Source organism: Giraffa tippelskirchi, chromosome 4 (assembly GCF_054371585.1).
Source record: "Giraffa tippelskirchi isolate mGirTip1 chromosome 4, T2T-mGirTip1v1.2.pri, whole genome shotgun sequence".
NCBI classification, from domain to species: domain Eukaryota; kingdom Metazoa; phylum Chordata; class Mammalia; order Artiodactyla; family Giraffidae; genus Giraffa; species Giraffa tippelskirchi.
In genome coordinates this window covers 44718381-44737213 of record NC_137278.1, presented here as the reverse complement: position 1 = coordinate 44737213, position 18833 = coordinate 44718381, and the positions used below count along the sequence as shown (strand labels likewise).

Genomic DNA, 18833 nt, shown 5'->3' with positions numbered 1-18833 from the left:
TAGGGTTGAGGAATTAAAGATGACCTTCACAATGCTGGTGTGAGTGATAGGAATAATGGCATCCTTAACTGAGACAGATAACACAAGAAATTGTTATGATGTAGGCAGAGGTTGGATAACTAAATGTCCAGCCTAAGACAACAGGAAAGGAACATAGACTGGTAAGTGAGGATAATAACTTTTATTTGAAAAAATTTTTGGCCATGACGTGCAGCATACAGGATCTTATTTCCCAAAACAGGAATCAAATCTGTGCCCCCTCCATTGGAAGTGCAGAGTCTTAACCACTGGACCATCAGGGAAATCCTGTAGTAACTTTAATATTGTACACTTTGCCTTTGATAGTGAAGATAGGAAGAAGCAAAAAACAAAGAAAAACCAAACAAACAAATCTAGATTTCAACAGAGAGGTGATATAGAGTCAGAGATTTTTGAGAGTCATTGTGCTGTAGCTAGGAGCTGAATCGTGGAATGAGATCTTGCCAAGATAGCCTTGAGGATAACTGACATTTCATCAGTGAGCTGAGAAACAGAAATCAATCTTTGTCAATATTTGAAGCTCTCATAGTGCCCAATCTCAGTTTTGTTCCTCTCTTTATTTCAATATAATCATTACTCTGATTTTTATAGTCATCACTCTCTTATTTTCCTTCAGTTTTATGGTACATATATATATATGTTATTAAATGTCTCATGCTTTCATTGCATTTTCACATTTCATGTACCCCAACATTGTTTGTGAGATTCGTCCATGATAACATATGTAACTATAGTACTTAATTTTCACTGTTATATAATATTCCATCACATCAGGATAAAACTATCTGTCCATTGTACTATGAAAGAGCATTTGGGTTGTTTCCATTTTTTGCTCTTAAGAGCATTGATACCATGAACTTAGTGCATGTCTACTGGTATATAGTGCAAGAGTTTTTCTCGGATTTCCAGTTATGATTTGAATCACTAGGTGGTTGGATATTATTTGTCAACTTTCTCAAATAATACCTAATTGTTTTCAAAGTAATTATACCAACTTAAATTCTATTTATTGTTTTTCAGTCACTAAGTCGTGTCCACCTCATTGCAATCCCATGACTGAAGTGACCTAGCATGCACTGAATTTCAGACTCTTTTGTTGACCATCAGGACTGCTCCATTTCTTCTGAGGGATTTTTACCCACAGTAGTAGATGTAATGGTCATCTAAATTGAATTAAATTCACCAATTCTTGTCCATTTTAGTTCCCTGATTCCTAAGATGTCGATATTCAGTCTTGCTGTCTCCTGCTTGACCACGTCCAATTTACCTTGACTTATGGACCTAACACTCCTAGTTCCTATGCATTATTGTTCTTTATAGCATCGGACTTTGCTTTCACCACCAGACACATCCATAACTGAGAACTGTTTCTGTTTTGGCCCAGCCCCTTCATTCTTTCTGGAGCTCTTAGTAATCGCCATCCACTCTTCTCCAGAGGCATATGGGACCTCTTCCAACCTTGGGGGGTCATCTTCTGGTGTCATATCTTTTTGCCTTTTCATACTGTTCATGGGATTCTCCAAGTAGGAATGTTGGAATGGGTTCCCATTTCCTCATCCAGCGGACCACATTTTGTCAGAACTCTTCACTATGACCAGTCCATCTTGGGTGGCCCTGCATGGCATGGCTCATAGCTTCATTGAGTTACTCAAGCCCCTTTGCCACAAGGCTGTGATCCATGAAGGGGTTAAATTCTATAAGTAGTGTATAACAAATATATCCTCACCAGCATGTGCTATTATATAATTTTTTCTTTTTACCAATCTGAAATTTATAAAGTAGTGTTTCATTGTGGTTTGAATTTTCAGTTCTCTGATTACCAATGAAGTTGCATATCTTTTCTAATATTTATTATCTTTCAGTATTTCTCATCCATGAAATGCACTTTTGTATCTTTTACCTTGCTTGGTTATGTGTCTTTTGGTTAGGTATCTTGTAAGTCCTAGACATGAGGCTAAGGACTTTAATGCAGATTATCTCACAACTTACTTCCTTAAATCTTTTTTGGGGTCAGAAAGTGAAATTGAAAGTTGCTCAGTCATGTCTGACCCTATGAGACCCCATGGACTCCAGTCCATGGAATTCTCCAGGCCAGAATACTGGAATGGGTAGTTGATCCCTTCTCCAGGGGATCTTCCCAACCCAGGGATCAAACCCATGTCTCCCGTTTTGCAGGCAGATTCTTTATCAGCTGAGCCACCAGGGAAGTCAAAGGATTTTGGGGTCAAGGGATTTATATATGTTAATAAATCTTTGCCTTTGTATAAACTGTCTGTCTACAGATTGAAAGAAAAAGGAACACACTTGCAAGTTTCCAAACCTATTAGCAAAGTGTTAGCCATCCAGACCCAGCACATTTATTTTAGGAATGACTTTAATTCTGGCTTTATTTCACAAATACTCTCTGAAAGTAGCATTAGTTTTGTCAGTTAAAGCTTTAGTTATTTTTCATCAAAAATAGCTTGCATTTGAAACAGAGGATCACAAAAGAGAGCAAGAGACTAGTGGTTTAGCCCCTTTCTTCTTCAAGTCTGAAACACAGACCAGCAACATCAGCATCATCTTGGAGCTTGTTAGAAATGCATGAGCCACATCCCAGACTTAATGAATCAGAAGCTGCATTTTAAGAGGTCTCCACATGACTCTTTAGGCACTTTATAAAGTAAGAAAAGGGCTGGTTAGCTAAATGGTGGTAGACACTATGTGTGATATCTTAAGAACATCTCTGTTTTTCCAGCACCTAGAGAGCAAAACTATGCCTGGTATTTTTAGGTATGAGTGTTTGAATCTCTGTGGAGAAGGCAATGGCAACCCACTTCAGTACTCTTGCCTGGAAAATCCCATGGACGGAGGAGCCTGGTAGGCTGCAGTCCATGGGGTCGCTAGGAGTCGGACACGACTGAGCGACTTCACTTTCACTTTTCACTTTCATGCATTGGAGAAGGAAATGGCAACCCACTCCAGTGTTCTTCCCTGGAGAATCCCAAGGACGGGGGAGCCTGCTGGGCTGCCGTCTGTGGGGTCGCACAGAGTCGGACACGACTGAAGTGACTTAGCAGTAGCAGCAGCAGTTTGAATCTCTGAGGGGCCCACCTAAGTGAGCTGAGAATGAAGCTGAGAAGAAGCAGGTTGCCTCGATCCATCTGGTAGGATTCTGTCTTACAGGCCTGGAAAAGTAAAACAGAATAAGTAATTTGGCCTGAAATATATATAATCGAGGTCCAATTTACTTTTCATTTTTTTCCAGAATGATCCATACAATTGATCCAACTCTCCACTTCATTTTGAGTGTATGACTCAGGTTGACAGTCTTAACATTAACTAGATGGGTACAACTAATAGATTTTCAAGCCATAGGATGATGGAAATCCCTTGTACCCACAGTCTCATTTTACAGGTGAGACAAATGAAGCATTGAGCAATTAAGTGAGAGATCATGTAGCAGCTGGTCAAGACTTGAGTTCCAGTATCAGGCTTTCCCCATTAAATCAGAGGCCCACATTAGGAATTTCCCAACTCTTTAGATACATCTCCTAGCCTGAACAGGGTAAAATTCAGTCTTTTTTTTTTCTATCAGGAGAATAAATTAATATTTTGGAAAAATAGCCTGATAGATAATACAAAATGATGCAGAAAGCAACTTTCTTAATGAAAGTGTTCTATGATGCCCATCTGTTTTTAATCCCTATTATAATTATAAGCAGCAAAATAACTTAAGTGGCACCATGTTCTGTGTCCTTTTCTAACTCCAGTGCAGTGTTTGGATCTAAAGAAGCATCTAACACACAGACTTTTCCACTCTTCTCACCATATTCTCTTAGAATTCAAAGTAATATTTTGACTTAATATTGTAACCCTGGTGACTTTCTAATCCCTAAATTACATTAATTAGGCTGACTCTATACTGACTATAGTGGCGCCACCTCCAGAAGGGCAGAGGTGGAGTGACCCTATTGTTCTGGACTTCCTTTCTTTGTCCACTCCCAGCCTCTGGCCAGTCACCTTAAGTCATCCCTGTCCTGCTTTCAGAGATCTAAAAATGGCCTGGGGTTTTCCCTGCTGCTGGACTAGTTTATGACAAATACCATTGCTCTCCTATTTTAAAACTTCCCTTTCCCCATAATGAGTATTTATGTGATCAGTGGGGACTTTTACAATTAACAATAGACACAGAAATTCAAGTACCTCAGAAGGATATACATATACTTTCAAAAATCATAAAAGGAGGATACAAATAAGTTGCCAGCAGAGGTGATCTCCTGGGAAGGAGGTGGGGCTGGGTGGAGGGCAGTCTGAACTGCCTCATCGGAAAAGACCCTGATGCTGGGAAAGACTGCAGGCTGGAGAAGAAGGGGACGATAGAGGATGAGATGGTTGGATGGCATCACCAACTCAATGGACATGAGTTTGAGCCAGCTCAGGGAGATGTTGAAGGACAGGGAAGCCTGGTGTGCTGCAGTCTACTGGGTTGCAAAGAGTCGGATATGACTGAGTGATTGAACAACAAGGAATGCCAGGGTTATGGTGGAGAAGTGCTGAGTCAGGCAGAAGCTGCGTTTGAAATATCCAGAGGATAACCAAGGGCAACCTATGACCAGAGGTCTCCTGAGATATTGACAATGCCGCAAATGGAAGGCAGCTGCAACTTGGTTAGAACAGTGGACAGACTGTGAGTTCAGAAGTGGAGGTTGAAATAATCCCCTGGGCCAGCCCCATCAGCTACAAGGCCAGATCCTGACAGCTTCAAACACAGAGGTCAAGGGCAGATGTGGTTTGTCGTCACACAGCTTACCTTGGGAGGTGATGTAGGTGTGGTACATGGGATAGGCATCTCCTGGCCTGGTGATTGGTTGTTGGAGAGGGATGAGGAACTAAGATTTGATGTGTTTTCTTTGGATGAAAGATAGTTGAGAATCTTCTCTAAGTAGCGTTGCCCAAAACACGGGCCACTCAGTTACATTTGAATTTCAGATAAATAATGAATGCTCTTTTTTTAGTATGTTCCAAACATTGCAATCATATAGTTGCTCCTTTTTAAAGAGAATAGATAAGTTTAGGGGAGAATGCAGGAAGCTCCTTACTTATTTATTTTTATTTTTGACTGCACTAGGTCTTCATTTGCTTTGTGTGGGTTTTTCTCTAGTTGCGACAAGGCGGGGTACTCCATTGCAGTGCTCAGGTTTCTCATTGTGATGGCTTCTCTTGTTGCGGAGCACAGGCTCTAGGCAAGCGGGCTTTGGTAGTTGCAGCACACGGGCTTAGTAGCTGTGGCACACAGGCTTAGTTGCTCTGCGGCATGTTGAATCTTCCCCAGACCAGGGACTGAACCTGAGTCCCCTGCACTGGCAGGTGGATTCTTATCCAATGCGCTATCAGGGAAGTCCAGGAAGTTCCTCTTCTCTAAAATGAGGGCAGCTGCTAAAAGGGAGAAAAAAGGTGGGAAGCAGGGGTTTTGAGGAGAGGGCTAGACTTGCTGCAACTGTTGAGGCCACTAGATAAACAGGTGACAAGGGCCGCCTGGATGCAGAGATGGGTAGTGAGCAGCCAACAATGGTGAGGACTCAGATTTGGAACCACACTGCCAGGGTCTGTACCTCTTCCTAACTTTGGTTTTGGGCAATTTACTTATCCGCTCTGCTCGTTTCCTCATCTCTGAAATGGGCTCCCTAATGGGACCTTCTTCATGGGGTTGTTGTGCAGATTAGGTGAGGCAATGCAAGCAATGCACTCACAACTGTACCTATCACAGAATCAGTGCTTATCATTGTCAAATGGCAGTGGCACAAATCTTCATGACTGTGTGCCTTTTTCAAGCCATTTTCTCCAGGAGAGAAAGTAGATTTCTCAATTGCTTCGTCTGTGTTCCTAATTAGAAAATTTAATTTGACTTTTAGAACTGTTAGGCAGCTGAATTTTAATGAACACAAAACTGAAATAATTTTTTATTACAAAAATAATATACACTCATTGTAGAAGTTTTTGAAAATAAAGATCAGCACAAAGAAAATTAAAACCACCTGTAACTTTATCTTCTGAGAGTAAATACTTAATATGTTAGTCATTTTCATATACATTCTGTCCTTATATATTAAAATATTTAATGTTGCTGTACAGTACTTATTGTTTTTTCATGTCACAATGTATCCTGAACATTCTCTCAGTCACTCATTGGTCCTCTACAACATATCTTAATGGCTACATATTATATTGATAAACTGAATTAAAAAAAACAATCTCCTCTATAGGATATATTGTTTGGAGTTTTATGACACAAATTAATCAAATAATACTTCTTGGTGATCTACATTTACAAAAACCCAATATGTAATTTTTTTAATTTCAAAAGTATTATACCAAAAAATAGGATAAAATAATTTTATTTCCCTAATACAACTAAGTTTAGTTCATCCTCTGTCAATACAGTTCTGTGTGTCTGTGTGTTTATGTTAGTTCTAGTTGCTGATGTAGTTGAACCGTGTTACCTGGATACCTCTTGGAGAACATGAGGTCACCTTGGCCTGAGGTATTAATATTTAACAGACCTGAGAATGATATGGATTGATGATAGCAAAATTAACTCAATCCACCTAGGTTTCATTCTGTCAACAGGATTAGCAATGCTATTCTGCTGACCAGAAAGCAAGCACCTCTGCAAGAAGCAATTGATAGCAACTGATGCTTTTGAACTGTGGTGTTGGAGAAGACTCTTGAGAGTCCCTTGGATTGCAAAGAGATCCAACCAGTCCATCCTAAAGGAAATCAGTCCTGGGTGATCATTGGAAGGACTGATGTTGAAGCTGAAACTCCAATATTTTGGCCACTTGATGCGAAGAGCTGACTCATTTGAAAAGACCCTGATGCTGGGAAAGATTGAAGGCAGGAGGAGAAGGGGACGACAGAGGATGAGATGGTTAGATGGCATCACCAACTCAATGGACATGAGTTTGGGTAAACTCTGGGAGTTGGTGACGGACAGGGAGGCCTGGCGTGCTGCGGTTCATGGGGTCACAAAGAGTCAGACACTACTGAGTGATTGAACTGAACTGAACTGTGGCCTCTAGAATCTGGAACTGGGGACAGGCAGCTCCACTGGTTTTCTTTCACCTTTGTTCTCAGACAAATGTCTCTAGATTAGCTGCTGAAGGGTCATATTGTCTCTATCCCCCTTCTTTAAAATCTTGGTATCTCAGTAAAGAAACAGAAAGGCCCACAGAGAAAAACCCATTTTGGTTAGTCTATAATGTTGTCTGGAAAGTCTAGTCTCAGGTAAGGTGTTCAGCCTCATTGCAGAGACAATTAATCCATCATATACATGCATTGAATAAATGTTATGCTGAATTAATTAAATTGGTTTGTATTCTCCTGTGATGCCTCTCACCTTCGGCTTCTGTTAAAGGAAGGTATCCTGGCAGCCTTTTCTCTGCTACAAATGGGTGGGTTTGTAATCTGCTGATATGTTTTAGATACAAAAATCATCAACTCTGGGATGTGAGCCAATACCTTACTTGACATTAACCACATGGTTTTTTGTTTTTGAGATGTTTCAGAATAGTACAGACATATCTCTAATCACAGGGAGTATAGATCATTATGTCAGGGGAGTGTGTAATTTCCTCAGTTCTGTCTCATTGCAACAAAAATTTGAAGCGATGGACAGACCAGCGTTACAGCCCTGAGTCGGATCAGTGTTACAGCTACATGTTACAGCTCAGTTTTATTTAGAAAGTAATGGAAAATACATCCTCGAGGTGTGAGGGCATGCCAACCCAAAAGACGTGATGAGAAAAGAGGCCCCCTGGCCCAGTTTTGGCTCCTCTTTTTATATGTTTTTTCTCCTCCTCCTGAGCCTGCCCTATGTAAATTGGGCTAGCTAGGAGTGCTGTTTGTTTTACCTGAAGTCCTCACTCTGGTCCTCCGACCTTCCTTTGTTCATTTTTGTGGGCTTTTCCCTTCCTTGTCTTTTAGCCACTGCTACTCTGGACTCCTTTTTCCTATTCTAACTACCTAACAATTAGAAAAAACAATTCCGCAACCTGAGAAACATCCACAGACTTGCAATTAACCTTACTTCCACCTACTCATGTCGTATTTTGGCAGGCATTTTTCATGTATATTATTTTATTTAAAGCTCAGAGAGGAACTGCCCTGGTGCTTTAGTGGTTAAGACTCCATGTTTCAGCTGCTGGGAGTGTGAATTTGATCCTTGGTTGGGGAACTAAGATCCCACATGCCACATGGCTCTGCCAAAAAATATAAAAATAATACAAAAGATAAAGCTCAGAGAATAGGTATTGTTATCATTGTCATAAATTAATTCCTCAGTCACAGGTCACTGCCCAGCCCCTCTCAGGCGAACCCCGCCTCCAATTTGCTCTCTATTCACTTCCCTTCCTGGCTGTTCCTCACCAAGCCCACTTACCACCTAAGAGCCCATGAAATTTGCTTTTCATTTGCCTCCAGAAATCCACACTACTCTTACCCTCACAATCCTAGGGTCATGACTCAATTCTCACCTTCTCAGTGTGGCCTTGCCAAGAAAGATGTTACTGACTCTTTAAAATTGTACCCCCTGGCCCTCATACTCCCTATCCTCTTTTCCTTTTTAATTTTTTTTTCCGTAGCACTTATTACCATTTAAAATAACATACATTTTCCTTGTTCATTTTGTTTGTTGGTGGTCTTTCCCCACTGGAATGTAAAGTCCATAAGAGTAGGGATGTTTTTATTTGTTTTTTTCATTACTCAGTCCCCAGTGCACAGAACCATGTCTTGCAATGAGCAGGCTCAATAAATATTTGTTAAATGAATGAATGAAAGGCCACTCAGCCTGTATATGATAGAGGTAGAGATTCAAAAGTTGGGTCTCCTGGCTTGAAACCTGGTTCTCTTTTCTTAACTCCATGCTGCTTCTGGAAAGAAAAAAGATTTTCTTTCAAAAGCTAACACAGGCAAATGTTAATGGAAGGTAATGGCAAAACCTAGAGAAAGAAATGGCAATCCACTGCAGTATCCTTGCCTAGAGAATCCCATGGACAGAAGAGCCTGGCAGGCTACAGTCCATCAGGTTGCAAAGAGTTGGACATGACTTAGCAACTGAACAAAACAGATAGCAAAACCTCGTCAATAGTCCATCCACAATATTTGATAGGTTTGATCCTTACTAGAGTATCCTGAACCAACTGAAAAACTGCATTTAAAGAAAGATTTGGAGAGCTCAGAGAAGATAGAATGACTGAACAGGTGTCAAATTGGTATTTGCTAGAAGAATTGGTGGAGAAGGCAATGGTACCCCACTCCAGTACTCTTGCCTGGAAAAGCCCATGGATGGAGGAGCCTGGTAGGCTGCAGTCCATGGGGTCGCTAGGCGTCGGACACGACTGAGCGACTTCACTTTCACTTTTCACTTTCATGCATTGGAGAAGGAAATGGCAACCCACTCCAGTGTTCTTGCTGGAGAATCCCAGGGACAGTGGAGCCTGGTGGGCTGCCGTCTGTGGGGTCACACAGAGTCGGACACGACTGAAGCGACTTAGCAGCAGCAGCAGCAGAAGAAGAATTGGAGCCATTGAATTGGTAAAAGGGAAGTCCAAAAGTCACACATGACCTCAAGCATTTACAAGGTTAAAATGAGATCCCTAACTGATTGTTAGTCATTTCTATAAAGGACACAACAAGATTAAATAGGTCTTTGTTAAGCCTAAGAAAAATGTTATCGACTCTAAAAATGTTTGAACTTATGAGTGTAAAGCTTATATCACAGAGAAGTAAAAGAATAAATAAACACCAGCTATCTGTTCACTCATTCATTCAGTCACCTAATAAGCATTCTTAGAGTGTGTTTCTGTTTACCACTAGGGCTCCAGAACTGCCGTCTTTGGGTACACAGCAGTAAGTAAGTGAGGCACAGAGTCTCATCATGAGCCTAGAAAATGCTTCAGATGCTGTCTTGGACATATCTAGTGCTAGATTTCTTGAGATCTCTACCAGTTCTCAATTCTCTGAATATACTTAAAAAAAAAAAAAAGAATTTTAGTGCTCACTTTGGCAGCACATATACTTAAACAATGGAATTTTAAATTTTATTTAGTTATTATTATTTTTTTTTTACTGTGCTGTGCAGCTTAATGGATCTCAGTTCCCAGACCAGGGACTGAACCCAGGGCCATGGTAGTGAAAGTGCCAAATCCTAGCCACCAGGGAACTCCCTTATTTAATTTCTTGAGGTCACAAAACTTCAAAATTCAAAAAGTATAAAAGTCTCCATCCTCTGTCCCTAGCCACCAGTTCTCCATCTCAGAAGCAACTAGTGTTGGAAGTTTCTTGTGTTCCTTTTCAGAGATGGTCTCTCAGTATATAAGCAAATAGGTATAAGTTATCTTCCCCCTCCCTCCTATCCCCTAATCTCCCACCACCTGATTTTTTTTTACACAATTGCTCACCTTTTTCACTTTACAATATATCATGGCAATCTTTCCCCATCAGAATAAATATCTTTCTATTGCTTTCTAAAGATGGCATGGTACTCCATTGTATAGTGGACCATAATTTATTTTACTAGTCTCCCTCTGATGGTCACTTGCATCTAATCTCTTGTTAATACAAACAATTGTTGTAATAAATATTCTTCAGGACACCTCATTTCCCACAAATATGTGTATCAATAGGGCATATTTCTAATTATATTGTTGGATTAAAGGGTATTTTTTTAACTGTAGTAAAAAAAAAACACATATAAAATTTACCATTTCAACTATCTTCAAGTGTTCACTTCAGTAGTGTTTCATATATTTACATTGTCATGAATGTATATGCCAGTTTGACAAATATTGTCAAATTGCCCTCCATGGCGATTGCACCTATTTACACTTTCACCAGCACATGTGAGAGAGGGCCCTTCACACAGTACTGAAAAGCAAGTGCCTGTGATTAACTGGAGATGGTGTAGCAGAGGAGAAAGGGCACCAGTTCTGAAATTTAATCCTTGATCTGATGCTTGCCAGTTGAGTGCTCTTAGGAATTACTTAATTCCTTTGGGTTCTGTTTCCTCATATCTAATACTAAATCTCATAGAGGGGCAAGGATCCAAAGGGCCTAGAATAAAGGCCAGGCATATATACAAGGCACTTAATAAATTACAGCCACTAGCTATTATTGTGAGTTGAGTCCTTCACCAATCAGTCTATAGATACAAGCTAGTTAACATCTATGAGAGCTAATTTTCTCACGTGTAAAATGAGGGGATTTAAATAATAGAGAGCTGGTTACCCAAATTGTGGCCTATTAGCTCACTGGAATACTACTTAGCTATTAAAATAATAATCAAGATATACTGAGAGGCAGTGCAGAGTAGGGTTAAGCATATAGATTGCAAAGCCAGGTTGCCTGGCTTGATTCCTGGTGTTACTCCTTACAAGCATGTGTAACCCTGAGCTGACCCTTAGTCAGTTTGGGCTGCTGTAACAAAATACTAGGGACTGGATGGCTTATAAACAACAGAAATTTATTTCTCAAAGTTCTGGAGGCTGGAAGTTGAGATCAGGGTACCAACAGGCTCCAGTTCCCGTGAAAGCCCACGTCCAAATTGCAGACTGCCGACCTGAATCCTCACATGGTGGTAAGAAACCTAATTAGCTCTCTGGCTTCTTCTTAAAAGGCACTAATTCTATTGTTGAAAGCTCCATCCTAATTACCTCCCAAAGGCCCTGTCTCCAAATACTGTAACACTGGGATTAGAGTTTCAACATTTTAAGTTTTGGGGAAGACACAGTTAACCCATAGCAACATCTCTGTGCTCCAGTTTGTGTGTGTGTGTGTTCAGTCTCTCAGTCGTGTCCAACTCTGCAACTTTATAGACTGTAGCCCTCCAGGCTCCTCTGTCCATGGGATTCTTCAGGCAGGAATACTAGGTTGCCATTTCCTGCTCCAGAGGATCTTCCCGACCCCAGGGATCAAACCCGTGTCTCTTGTGTCTCCTACGCTGGCAGGCAGATGAGCCATCCGGGAAGCTCTAGCTGTGTTTCAGTTTAATCATCTGTAAAATGGGGATAATAATAATACCTATTTCAGAGAGTAACTGTGAGAATGAAATGATATTATGAACATAAAGCTTCTAGAATAACACCTGACACTTAGAAAGCTCCCAAAGAAATGCTGGCTCTATTGTTATAAACAAAGAAGCGTAAGCTAAGGTGTTCAGAGGTCCTGCAGAACCTGGACTGGCTAATAATCTTTTCTGAAACACATATCTTGTTGAAAAGCTAAGAGGATCCTACATTTTTTTTTTTTACTGTGCTGCACAGCTTGCGAAATCTTAGTTCCCTGACCAGAGATTGAACCTGGGCCATGGCAGTGAAAATGCCTCGTCTTAACTACTGGCATCACTGATTCAAAGGACATGAACTTGGGCAAACTCTGGGAAATAATGAGGGACAGGAAGGCCTGGTGTGCTACAGTTCATGGGGACACAAAGAGTCGAACACGACTTAGTGACTGAACAACAGCAACCACTGGACTGCCAGGGAATCCCAATGATCCTAATTTTTAATGGCAACTGCCAGGGAAAAAAATGCAGCGGTGTGCCTGATTAGACATACAATTTCAGAGGTTCTTGGACCTCAGGCTAAGAATTCCCAGTCTGGTTTAAATTCTTCAGTCCATGAACTAGAAGGGTCCTTGGACGAGCATGATGACTTAGGTAAGAGCAAATTCAATTGTGGAGGCTAAAGTTGGATTGCTTTTGGTGGAGAAGAGATAGTGGATGGAAACCACTCTTTCAGGTAGATTGGCTACAAAGGGAGTAGCGAGAGAAACTATTTAACTAGATGGATGCCATGCTTTTAAAACATGTGCTATTAAAAAAAAACAAACATGTGTTATTAATAAATCCTTTGGCAATTCTCCTATCAAGCAGTAGGGTCGTATCCCCTTCCCTGAATTTTAACCATTAAGAACATGGTAGAAGTGATGCAATACTAGTTTTTGACCCAGATCTTACGAAGCTGGTACCTTCTACTTTCTGTCTCAGACATTCACTCTTGAAGAAGTCCAAGCAGCCTGTGGACAGGTCCATTTGGAGCAGAACTGAGCCTGCCCACAGTCCCAGCTGACAGCCAGAATTAACTTGCTAACTTGAAGGGTATCTTCCAGTCCCCTCAGTGAAGTCAGCCTAACTGATGCCACATGGAGCAGAAATGATCCTCCTTGCTGATTTTGGTCGATATTGTCTGTTTAGGTGTTGATTTTATTTACAGTGCAATCAGAAGCCACTGACAGTGTTAAGCATGGGAGTCAGATGAACCAGTTTACATTTTAAGAAGATCCCTGCTTCCAGGAATACCTGGAGGGATGGTAGTGAAAACATATTTTAAAAAAGAAAGTTTTCATTGAGTTTACTAATCTTTTTAACCTACAGTGGGTTTGGTGCTGTTTTTCAACCTAGATTTTAAAGCCAGATCCTCAACAGTTCCTTGTGTGGGGATTTAAAAAAGTTAAACTCAATTACAGCTTATTCTTGGAGTGCTTTGGCATTGATGTCCCATTATCTCAGAAATAGATGATATTTGATATTAGAGAATATTGACCCAGATGTGCAGATGTCCTAAATATTTAGTACTTATGGAGAAAAGTCATTATTTTATAATTCCCCCAAGCAAAAAAAAAAAAGATAAAATTGAACAATAAATGTACAAGACTTATTTGAATAAAACTTTAAAACACTCCTGAGAGAATCAAAAGACTTTATGAACAGATAGTCATAAAGTTCTGCCATGTTCTTGGAACAAAGGGCTCAGCATCATAAAGATATCAGTTCTCACTAAGTTAATATAAAAATATTTACCACAATCCCAATAAAAATACCATGAGAATTATTTTCCTGGGAACTTGACAAGCTGATTCTAAAGTTCATGTGGGAAAACAAACAAGCAAGAATAGACAGGAAAATTCTGAACAGGAAGAATATTGAGGGGAGACTGATCTTACTAGATGTTAAACCATATTCTAAGACTTCAATAATCAAAACTATAGCACCGATGCCTGTGCAGACCTACAGATAGATGGGTAAACATAGAAAGTACAGAAATGGGTTCAAATACACATAGAAATTTAGTATATGATAAAGTAACACTTCAACTGGGAGAAAAAAAAGGGATTTTTATGACCAGTGGGATGGCTATATCAAGAAAAAGTTTAACCTCAATTTAATTTTTTTATATCAGAATAAGTTCCAATTGGATCAAAGATTTAAATAAAAATAATAAAACCATGAAAGTACCAGAGGAAAGCATATGAGATATTCTGTTATATGCTCCTGGGGAGAAGGCCTTTCTAATGAAAGCATAAAACCCAGAATCTCTAAAAAATTTAATACATTTGATGATGTGAAAATAAAAATATGATGCATGAAAAAAATCATAAATACAGTCAATGACCAACAACCAAGAGTAAAAGGTGTGCAATGCATGGCATGAAGGCTCATTTCTCTAATATGTAAAAACTCTCACAAAATCATCATCAAAAGACCAACAACAGTGTGAAAATGAGCAAAAATATAAAAACACAGCCCCCAGAAAAGAAACACAAATCATGTCTGCAGAAATGAAAAGATGCTCATCCTCACTCTTAAGAGAGATGGAAACTAGAACTTCAATAAATCACCATATTCAATTTACAAGATAGGTAAGGGTCAAAAATTTGGTTTAAAAAACCTATATTGGTCAGAGAATGAAGAAACAGGGTCTCATACATTACTGGTAGGAGCTTGAATTGGTATAGTCCATATAGAGGACAATCTGACAATGTCAGTCAAAATCACAAGCACACATAACCATTGATCCATCAATTTCTCTTGTGAGAATTTAACCTACAAATAACTAGCACATGTAGAGAACTGCTCAAGTACAAGGTTACTTACTTACAACTCATAAGAGCAAGTAAATCATGATTCAGTATGCCATCAAATTCTAGTGAACTATTAGAAAAGAAGAAACTGTCCACAACTGGAAATGTAAAGTTCTGCAAAGGCATACTGTTGAATGAAAAAAAAAAAGGAAAGTTTAGAAGAGTACCCACCTTTGTGTAAAAATAAAGAAAACAAAAGAATATACGCTGGCTTATAAGCATAAACAAAGAAATTCTGGAAAGTTATATAAGAACAAATAATAAAGGTTAGTTCTTAGGAATAGGTGAGGAACTGGTGATTGGAGACATGGGTAAGAGAGAAACTTTTAATTTATTTTAAAATTAATTTTCAAATATGTGACTAATTTCTTATGAGAAAATTAAATTTTAAAAATGAGGAAGGCCCATAAATACTGATATGGAATCTCCAAGATTATTTTCTCCAAATTAAGTGAGGAAATAAAGGACCAAATTGTAAAATTCCTATTGAGATGTAATTGACAGCAACAGCCAAATTCTTAATCCCTAGTTCAACTATCATCTCTCTTTTTTTTTATTCAATTAGTTTATTTATCTATTTTTTAACTTTATAATATTGTATTGGTTTTGCCATACATTAACTATAATCTCTTACAACATTGGAATTATGTATTTCAGCCCCTTGAGTCTCCTGAATGTGTGTGGTACAGGTCTTTCTGCAAAGTTTGGTGCCCTGTAAATGTAGGCCATCTCCCTGGAACACAAAATCAGAGTTCTCTTAGCTCCACATCCCAAGCAGCTTAATGCCAACTCAATTGGCTCAGTCACCCACAGTGCTTGGTCAGGGAGACACTCATCGAGTAGGAATCTGATTGCTTAATACAATCAGCCTGGGACAGCTGGCATGAAATTTATGGCAGTTATCTTAGAATCTCCCGTCATGACCCATCCGTGGACTCTTGATTCTGTGCTTCGTGCTGCACCAGGCAATTGAAGGGATCAAAGAATCTCCTTTCTTGTCTCCTTTCCTGACATTTTAGTAAGATCTTAATACAAATGTTTGTTGAATAACAAAGATCTAGAGAGATGGAGGCTTGTGAAAGTAATTTAAGGAAAAACCTCCTGAGGCAGTCTTAAATGGTAATCACATCAATGGTCAAATCAGTTTTGACTGATCCTATTTCACAGGTCGGGATCCTTTGTATTTTGAATGAATTAGTGAAATTAATGGGGTTGACTAACATTCTGGCTCCACTGTTCCTAAAGCTGGATATCTAATACTTTACAGTTTCCTTAAGGCAAAAACAAGCAGTTCAGCCTTTTTAAAAAATTAACCTTTATTATTTATTCTTATGTAGGGCCTTAGTGTTTTTTTTTTCTTTTTGTTTTGAAGTTCTTTTGTTTGGGAAAACTGAGGCTTGACATTTTTATGACAATATTTCCCTCTCCCAAGGCATATACACCTAGTACTATGCTGCCCAAAGAATTAACAGATTCATTACTATATGATTTACCATTTTAATATTTTATTGTGTGGCTGTGGCTTAGACAACAGAAAGGAACTGATAATTACTCTTCAATTGTACGATGGTTGCCATGTAGTTTCTTGGTGCACAGTTTCCATATAATTAGAGCTATGTACGTCCTGAAAAACAAAGCAATGCCCATAATCTCCAATTGCAAGCATGAACTTAAATTTCCCAGGTTGAGGGTTAACAATTTCCGTTTTGAGAAATTGATTTCTTTAAGAATTTCTTTGGGAAATTCAAAATATCTCTTCCAGGATGTAGAAATAACTTTAGTTTCTGATTACATTTCAGTATGAATGGAGATCTTTCTATCAAAATTGGAATGTGAATTTCTCACTCTGAGCAGAGGTTTGTGCTGGGGCTAAGTTCAGAGGGTAAGACAGGCGCTGCCTTCAGCATCCTGCCTTTGAGTATTCGGGGAAAGAATGGTTTCTAGAAAGTCTGAAATTTGAGGAATTAAGGTCTCCCAAAGGCCCAGACAGAGAAAATGGTCAATAGAACTGTTCTGAACAGAGGAACTATGGTTGTTTCTCTCTGCCCTTTAGAAGCCCCCCATAAATAGGCACTACCTGAAATCTGATTTTACTCAAATGAATCTAAAAAAAACCAAACTATATTTTCTTATGTGTGATCTCTTGATTAAACATGTGAATAGTCTCCTAGGTTGAGAGCACTTCATTTTCAAACTTTATCAACATGATTTCTGGAAAGTACATTTAAAACTAAATTTTAGAGGAAAAGATCTGAATTCATATTACTCAAGAGCACTTTCTTCTCTGATTTCAGTTTTAAAAGCCATACCCTGAATTTCCTTCTCTTAAACCATGGAGCATGCCAGGATTTCTATGATCACTGCATTTCCTGCTTCTACCAATCATTAAGTCCTCAGAATTTCCCCAATTGTCCAAACCCTAAATTCCCTACATCCTTTTATTCATTTGGAACCTGAGCTTCCCAAGTGGCCCCCTCCTGTGCTTCCTAAACCTACCTAGGAGCATCCTAGTTCTTTCTCTTTGGAAATAGGGATGAGAGTGAGTAGACACTTAACAGTTCTGACAGCATCCAAAGACTTTTTGTGTAAGCCTCACGTGTGACTAACTAAAAACAAGTACTCCAACTACATTAAAAAATACTTTTTATTGATGAAAATTTCTAAGATATAGATAATCAAGAGGAAGAAAATTTAAATTGCCCATAATCTTACCACCTGTTGATCATGAAAAGAAATACTTTGGGGTCAATTCATTTTGTCTTACAACTAGGCACAAGTAAGCTTTTTAAAAAATGTGACATTACTGTTTTATAACCCACTTTTTCCTACTTAATATAATGAGAATATTTTTCCTTTTCTTAAACCTAGTCTTCATTTTTGTCATTTCTCATGGCTGCATAGTTCTACGTGTTATGCATCCACCTTGGTTTAGCCAATTGTAGCAATATGGTTGTTCCTAATTTTCCCATTTTATAAATACTCCTGTGGCAAAATCTTTTGGGATATCTATGGTTATTTTCATAAGGCAAACTCCTAGAAGTAGAATTTCTGTGTCAGAGAGTATGTGTATTTTTAAGTCTGTTTAAACGGATTGCTAAGTTACACTCTAGAAAGCACCATTTATGATCCTCCGTGATATGTGTAAGAAATATATACATTCCTTTGTCCTAACTTTACTAACACTAGTATTAAAATTAAAAAAAAAACAAATTGTCAATTTTATAGATAAAAATAATATTTCATTGCTGCATAAATTTTTATTTATTTTTAATAGGCAGGTTTTAAAAGTATATATCTTTCTGGCATTTTGCATTTATTCTCAGTAAATTGCCATTCATTTTCTTTTTACATCTTCCCCTGGGTGCCAGTCATTTTCTGATAAATTGTGTTGGATACAATTTTTGAGCCTTGTTCTCAAATACTAAATCTTGATTTTTAGATAAAAGTTTCTGGATTACTGTTCTCATAAATCTACAACTCTTTGCCCCTACGTGAAGTTCACATATAGGGTGCTCATTTAACCTCAGATGATCTCTTAGGAAATTTAATTTATAATACGCTGATGTTCTCTTTGAAATTCAATGAAGACTAGTGCTGAAGTTTTGAGCATCATTCCACACTTTTTACACATTTACTAAGCCATTTAAAGTTTATATTTACCCCCCACTTACCAAGTGAATCATATTTCCTTCACCTTCTTACATTTACAAATATTCTTTATTTTTCAAAATTCTTCTCCCAGTCTGGAATCTTTCATTTTGAGACTTGCCATTAGGGAGGGGAGCTAAGAGTATTGGAATGTTCTGTAAATCCTGCCAGGCTGTTGATTTCTGTCTCCACCTTCCAGAGGTTTCTGGGTGGAGAACTGAATAAGTCAACACCTGGAGGAAGGTTCC

General features: G+C 38.8%; 2 long non-coding RNA genes across 2 annotated transcripts in view; one reads left to right on the top strand and one right to left on the bottom strand.

Annotated features, from left to right (window-relative positions):
* Positions 1–5951: 5951 nt before the first annotated feature.
* The window catches only part of LOC145544973 (uncharacterized), a 156894-nt gene continuing 144012 nt past the window's right edge, over positions 5952–18833 (bottom strand). Inside the window, exons 5-8 of the long non-coding RNA XR_014081772.1 lie at positions 16431–16561; positions 14951–15064; positions 8671–8948; positions 5952–8279 (exon numbers count right to left, since the gene is read on the bottom strand). This is a non-coding gene — a long non-coding RNA (uncharacterized LOC145544973). The remainder of the gene's footprint in view (positions 8280–8670; positions 8949–14950; positions 15065–16430; positions 16562–18833) is intronic.
* LOC145544976 (uncharacterized) overlaps positions 11555–18833 on the top strand; it is a 70052-nt gene continuing 62773 nt past the window's right edge. Inside the window, exon 1 of the long non-coding RNA XR_014081775.1 lies at positions 11555–11653. This is a non-coding gene — a long non-coding RNA (uncharacterized LOC145544976). The remainder of the gene's footprint in view (positions 11654–18833) is intronic.